At 56.3% G+C, this 5,820-nt stretch overlaps 1 non-coding gene across 1 annotated transcript; it reads right to left on the bottom strand.

The window, feature by feature from the left end:
* Positions 1-721: 721 nt before the first annotated feature.
* On the bottom strand, positions 722-793 carry trnaa-ugc. The gene has a single exon. It is a non-coding gene; the product is annotated as a tRNA-Ala (tRNA).
* Positions 794-5,820: the final 5,027 nt, after the last annotated feature.

Here is a 5,820-nt window from a genome sequence, read left to right as displayed (position 1 = left end):
GAATTGGAAGGATGGATTTGCCCTCTTGGTACAGGATTAGCCTTTCCTTGGGCAAAGCGACCGAGGCTTTGAGATTCTAATGCTGAGCTTTCTTTTCCCAAGATTGACCTTTCTTCTAGAATTACCCCAATAGCTGAGCTCAGGCTCATCGTGACAATGGGAAGGGTTAGGGTTAGGGTTAGGGGAGATGCGGTCAAACTACTCTTCATTTCCTCATTTCTCCTCTTCAATTCCCATTTCCTGTGATGATAAAGTCAGAGAGGCTGAAAGGTTCCACATCAGGAACGTTTTCCCTGAATCCACTCCCGGGAACACAGGGGAAGCGGAGCAAGAAAAGCCCGGGGAGTAAAACATTACATAGACATAGAATTTACAGTGCAGAAGGAGGCCATTCGGCCCATCGAGTCTGCACCGGCTCTTGGAAAGAGCACCCTACCCAAGGTCAACACCTCCGCCCTATCCCCATAACCCAGTAACCCCACCCAACACTAAGGGCAATTTTGGACACTAAGGGCAATTTATCATGGCCAATCCACCTAACCTGCACATCTTTGGGCTGTGGGAGGAAACCGGAGCACCCGGAGGAAACCCACACACACACGGGGAGGATGTGCAGACTCCGCACAGACAGTGACCCAAGCCGGAATCGAACCTGGGACCCTGGAGCTGTGAAGCGATTGTGCTATCCACAATGCTACCGTGCTGCCCAAAAACACAACTGTGGAGATGCCGGGGATTGAACCCGGGGCCTCATACATGCAAAGCATGCGCTCTACCACTGAGCTACATCCCCTACAGTCAACCTACAGTTACGGAGAGGGTAAAGTAATGGAGTAAAGATGGAGTGACCTGATACCCTCCAGCACATCCTATCCTGTAGGCCTCAGTGATGCTTCAATAGTAAATTAAGGATTAAATATTATTACTGGGAACAGGGGATAAATTCTAGGTGTCAGTAGGATGTCTTCCATTCGAGAAGGGGAGTTCCATTGAGTTTTTCCTTTCTCCAATGGAAACTTCAAGGGAGAATGGTTGGAAATCCAATAGACATGCTGTAAACGGCCATATTTTATTCCTTTCTGTGGAGAGGGTTTTAGATTTTAATGGCATCGAGGGGAGAGAGCAGGAATTTGGCATTGAGGTAAGGATCAGGCATGATCATGCTGAATGGCGAAGCAGGCTCGAGGGGCCGAATGGCATCCTCCTACTTTAGTTTCTATGTTTCTCTGTTGCATCGCCGTCCTGTGGTAACAGAAGGAAACCCCAGGCTGGGATATCTATTGGTATCAGGTTAACAATCCAAAATCTCTCTCTCACCGTGACATTCTCAGGGAAACTAGGGATCAATTATAAATGCCAACAATGCCAATATCGCAATAATTAATTTGAAAAGGTTTGATGTATGAAGGAAGCGGTTCAAAAACAACAACAACAATGCCGACAATGTGGGACATCCCCACGCAGTAATTTGTAAAAGGTTCCACTTTATAGGCTCATCAAAAAGAGGCGGGTTATAAAGGAGTGAAGAGGGTGAGGGAATTGGGATCAAACTGAGTGAGGGGGGTATGAAAGGGTGCGGGGAGTTAGCTGGGAATGGGATCAGGCTGGGTGGGATTTCAATAGTGTGGGGAGTGAGGGGGTGAGTGGGATTAGACTGGGTAGGATATTAAAGGGTGTGGGGAGTGAGGGGGTGAGTGGGATTAGACTGGGTGGGATATTAAAGGGTGCAGGGAGGGTGGGGGAGAGTGGGATTAGACTGGGTAGGATATTAAAGGGTGCGGGGAGTGAGGGGGAGAGTGGGATTAGACTGGATGGGATATTAAAGGGTGCGTGGAGTGAGGGGGAGAGTGGGATTAGACTGGGTAGGATATTAAAGGGTGTGGGGAGTGAGGGGAGAGTGGGATTAGACTGGGTGGGATATTAAAGGGTGTGGGGAGTGAGGGGAGAGTGGGATTAGACTGTGTGGGATATTAAAGGGTTCGGGGAGTGAGGGGTGAGTGGGATTAGACTGGGTGGGATATTAAAGGGTGCGGGGAGTGAGGGGGAGACTGGGATTAGACTGGGTGGGATATTAAAGGGTGTGGGGAGTGAGGGGAGAGTGGGATTAGACTGGGTGGGATATTAAAGGGTGCGGGGAGTGAGCGGAGAGTGGGATTAGACTGGGTGGGATATTAAAGGGTTCGGGGAGTGAGGGGTGAGTGGGATTAGACTGGGTGGGATATTAAAGGGTGCGGGGAGTGAGGGGGGAGAGTGGGATTAGACTGGGTGGGATATTAAAGGGTTCGGGGAGTGAGGGTGAGAGTGGGATTATACTGGGTGGGATATTAAAGAATGTGGGGAGGGGAGAGTGGGATTAGACTGGGTGGGATATTAAAGGATGTGGGGAGGGGAGAGTGGGATTAGACTGGGTGGGATATTAAAGGGTGTGGGGAGTGAGTGGGACAGTGAGATTAGACTGGGTGGGATATTAAAGGGTGTGGGGGGTGAGGGGGAGAGTGGGATTAGACTGGGTGGGATATTAAAGGGTGTGTGGAGTGAGGGGGAGAGTGGGATTAGACTGGGTGGGATATTAGAGGGTGTGGGGAGGGGAGAGTGGGATTAGACTGGGTGGGATATTAAAGGGTATGTGGAGTGAGTGGGAGAGTGGGATTAGACTGGGTGGGATATTAAAGGGTGTGGGGGGTGAGGGGGAGAGTGGGATTAGACTGGGTGGGATATTAAAGGGTGCGGGGAGTGAGCGGAGAGTGGGATTAGACTGGGTGGGATATTAAAGGGTGTGGGGAGTGAGGGGGAGAATAGGCCAAAATTTAAATTCTGGGTTAGGCTTTGTACAGGGCTCTCACTGGAAGTGTCCGTACCAACCCTCTGAGCTCGGGGTACTTTAAATTGAGCAGGGGTACAAGGCAGGGGTGCCTAGTATTCCCGTTGCTGTTTACATTAGCTATGGAGCTGCTGGACATTGCGATCAGATCATCGAATAAGTGGAGGTTGTAGGGAGGGGGTAGGGAGGGGGTAAGGAGGGGGTAGGGAGGGGGTAGGGAGGTGTAGGGAGGGGGTAGGGAGGGGGAATAGGGTGTCCCTGTATGCAGGTGATTTGTGGTCATGCAGGTTAGGTGGATTGGCCATGATAAATTGCCCTTAGTGTCCAAAATTGCCCTTAGTGTTGGGTGGGGTTACTGGGTTATGGGGATAGGGTGGAGGTGTTGACCTTGGGTCGGGTGCTCTTTCCAAGAGCCGGTGCAGACTCGATGGGCTGAATGGCCTCCTTCTGCACTGTAAATTCTATGATCTATGTAAACCTTATGAACCCCCTCTCCGACATGGAGGAGGTAAAGAAGTTGCTCAGGAAGGTTGGTTCCTTCTCAGGATAAATGTTAAACCTGGGCAAGAGTGAATGTTTTCCGGTGACCCCCCCCCCCCCCCCCCCCCCCCCTCCCCCCGGGAGAGGAGCGGATCTGGGAAGGCTGCCGGTTCATCCGGCCAGGACTGGTTTCCAGTATCAGAATCTGAGTGGTCCCTGATTGGGCCTCGCTCCATAAAATTAACTTGACCAATCTGGTGGTTGGGGTGAAGGCTGATTTGGACAGGTGGGGGTGGGATAGGGTGGGGTGGCGTGTGGGTGTGGATGGGGTGGGGTGGGGGTGAGGGTGGGGTCGGGTTAGGGTTGTGATGGGGTGGGTTGGGGGAGGTCGGGGTGGTGGGGTGGGGTGGGGGTGGGGTGGCGTGTGGATGGGGTGGGGGTGTGGTTGGTTGGGAGTGGGGGTGGGATGGGGGTGGTTGTGGGTGTGGGATGGGGTGTGGTAATGTGGGGGTGGGATTAGGGTGGGAATGGGGGTGGGGTTTGGGGCGGTGTGGAGATGGGAGTGGGGTTAGCTGGGGTGGGCCCGGTGAATCTAGGAGCCCGGTGAATCGAGCGGCCTAGCAAATCGAGCAGCCCGGCGAATTCAGCGGCTCGGTGAATCGAACGTCCCAGTGAATCAAGCGGCCCGGTTAATCGAGCGGCCCAGTGAATCGAGCGGCCCGGTGAATCGAACAACCCGGTGAATCGAGCAGCCCGGTGAATCGAGCGGCCCCGTGAATCGAGCAGCCTGGTGAATCGAGCAGCCCGGTGAATCGAGCAGCCCGGTGAATCGAGCGGCCTAGCAAATCGAGCAGCCCGGCGAATTCAGCGGCTCGGTGAATCGAACGTCCCAGTGAATCAAGCGGCCCGGTTAATCGAGCGGCCCAGTGAATCGAGCGGCCCGGTGAATCGAACAACCCGGTGAATCGAGCAGCCCGGTGAATCGAGCGGCCCGGTAAATCGAGCAGCCCGGTGAATCGAGCGGCCCGGTGAATTGAATAGCCCGTTGAATCAAGCGGCCCGGTGAATCGAGCGGCCCGGTGAATCGAGCGGCCCGGTGAATCGAGCGGCCCGGTGAATCTCGGGGCCTGGCGAATCGAGCGGCACGGTGAATCGAGCGGCCCGGTGAATCGAGCGGCCCGGTGAATCGAGCGGCCCGGTGAATCGAGCGCCCCGGTGAATCGAGCGGCCCGGTGAATCGAGCGGCCCGGTGAATCAAGCGGCCCGGTGAATCTCGGGGCCTGGCGAATCGAGCGGCCCGGTGAATCGAGCGGCCCGGTGAATCGAGCAGCCCGGTGAATCGAGCGGCCCGGTGAATCGAGCGGCCCGGTGAATCGAGCGGCCCGGTGAATCAAGCAGCCCGGAGAATCGAGCAGCCCGGTGAATTGAGCGGCTCGGTGAATCGAGCAGCCCGGTGAATCGAGCAGCCCGGTGAATCGAGCAGCCCGGTGAATCTAGCGGCCCGGTGAATCGAGCAGCCCGGTGAATCGAGCAGACCGGTGAATCGAGCAGCCCGGTGAATTGAGCGGCCCGGTTAATCGAGCGGCTCGGTGAATCGAGCAGCCCGGTGAATCGAGCAGCCCGGTGAATCGAGCAGCCCGGTGAATCTAGCGGCCCGGTGAATCGAGCAGCCCGGTGAATCGAGCAGACCGGTGAATCGAGCAGCCCGGTGAATTGAGCGGCCCGGTTAATCGAGCAGCCCGGTGAATCTAGCAGCCCGGTGAATCGAGCAGCCCGGTGAATCGAGCAGCCCGGTGAATCGAGCAGCCCGGTGAATCTAGCAGCCCGGTGAATCGAGCAGCCCGGTGAATCGAGCAGCCCGGTGAATCTAGCGGCCCGGTGAATTGAGCGGCCCGGTTAATCGAGCAGCCCGGTGAATCTAGCAGCCTGGTGAATCGAGCGGCCCTGTGAATCGAGCGGCCCGGTGAATCTAGCAGCCCGGTGAATCGAGCAGCCCGGTGAATCGAGCGGCCCGGTGAATCGAGGAGCCCGGTGAATCTAGCAGCCCGGTGAATCGAGCGGCCCGGTGAATCTAGCAGCCCGGTGAATCGAGCGGCCCCGTGAATCGTGCGGCCCGGTGAATTGAGCGGCCCGGTTAATCGAGCAGCCCGGTGAATCTAGCAGCCCGGTGAATCGAGCAGCCCGGTGAATCGAGCAGCCCGGTGAATCGAGCAGCCCGGTGAATCGAGCAGCCCGGTGAATCGAGCAGCCCGGTGAATCGAGCAGCCCGGTGAATCTAGCGGCCCGGTGAATTGAGCGGCCCGGTTAATCGAGCAGCCCGGTGAATCTAGCAGCCCGGTGAATCGAGCGGCCCTGTGAATCGAGCGGCCCGGTGAATCTAGCAGCCCGGTGAATCGAGCAGCCCGGTGAATCGAGCGGCCCGGTGAATCGAGGAGCCCGGTGAATCTAGCAGCCCGGTGAATCGAGCGGCCCAGGGGAATCTAGCAGCCCGGTGAATCGAGCGGCCCCGTGAATCGTGC

The sequence above is a fragment of the Scyliorhinus canicula genome, chromosome 13 (genome assembly GCF_902713615.1).
Source record: "Scyliorhinus canicula chromosome 13, sScyCan1.1, whole genome shotgun sequence".
Taxonomy (NCBI): Eukaryota; Metazoa; Chordata; class Chondrichthyes; order Carcharhiniformes; family Scyliorhinidae; genus Scyliorhinus; species Scyliorhinus canicula.
Note: the sequence above shows the minus strand (reverse complement) of the source record. Positions and strands in the feature narration are given on the sequence as shown.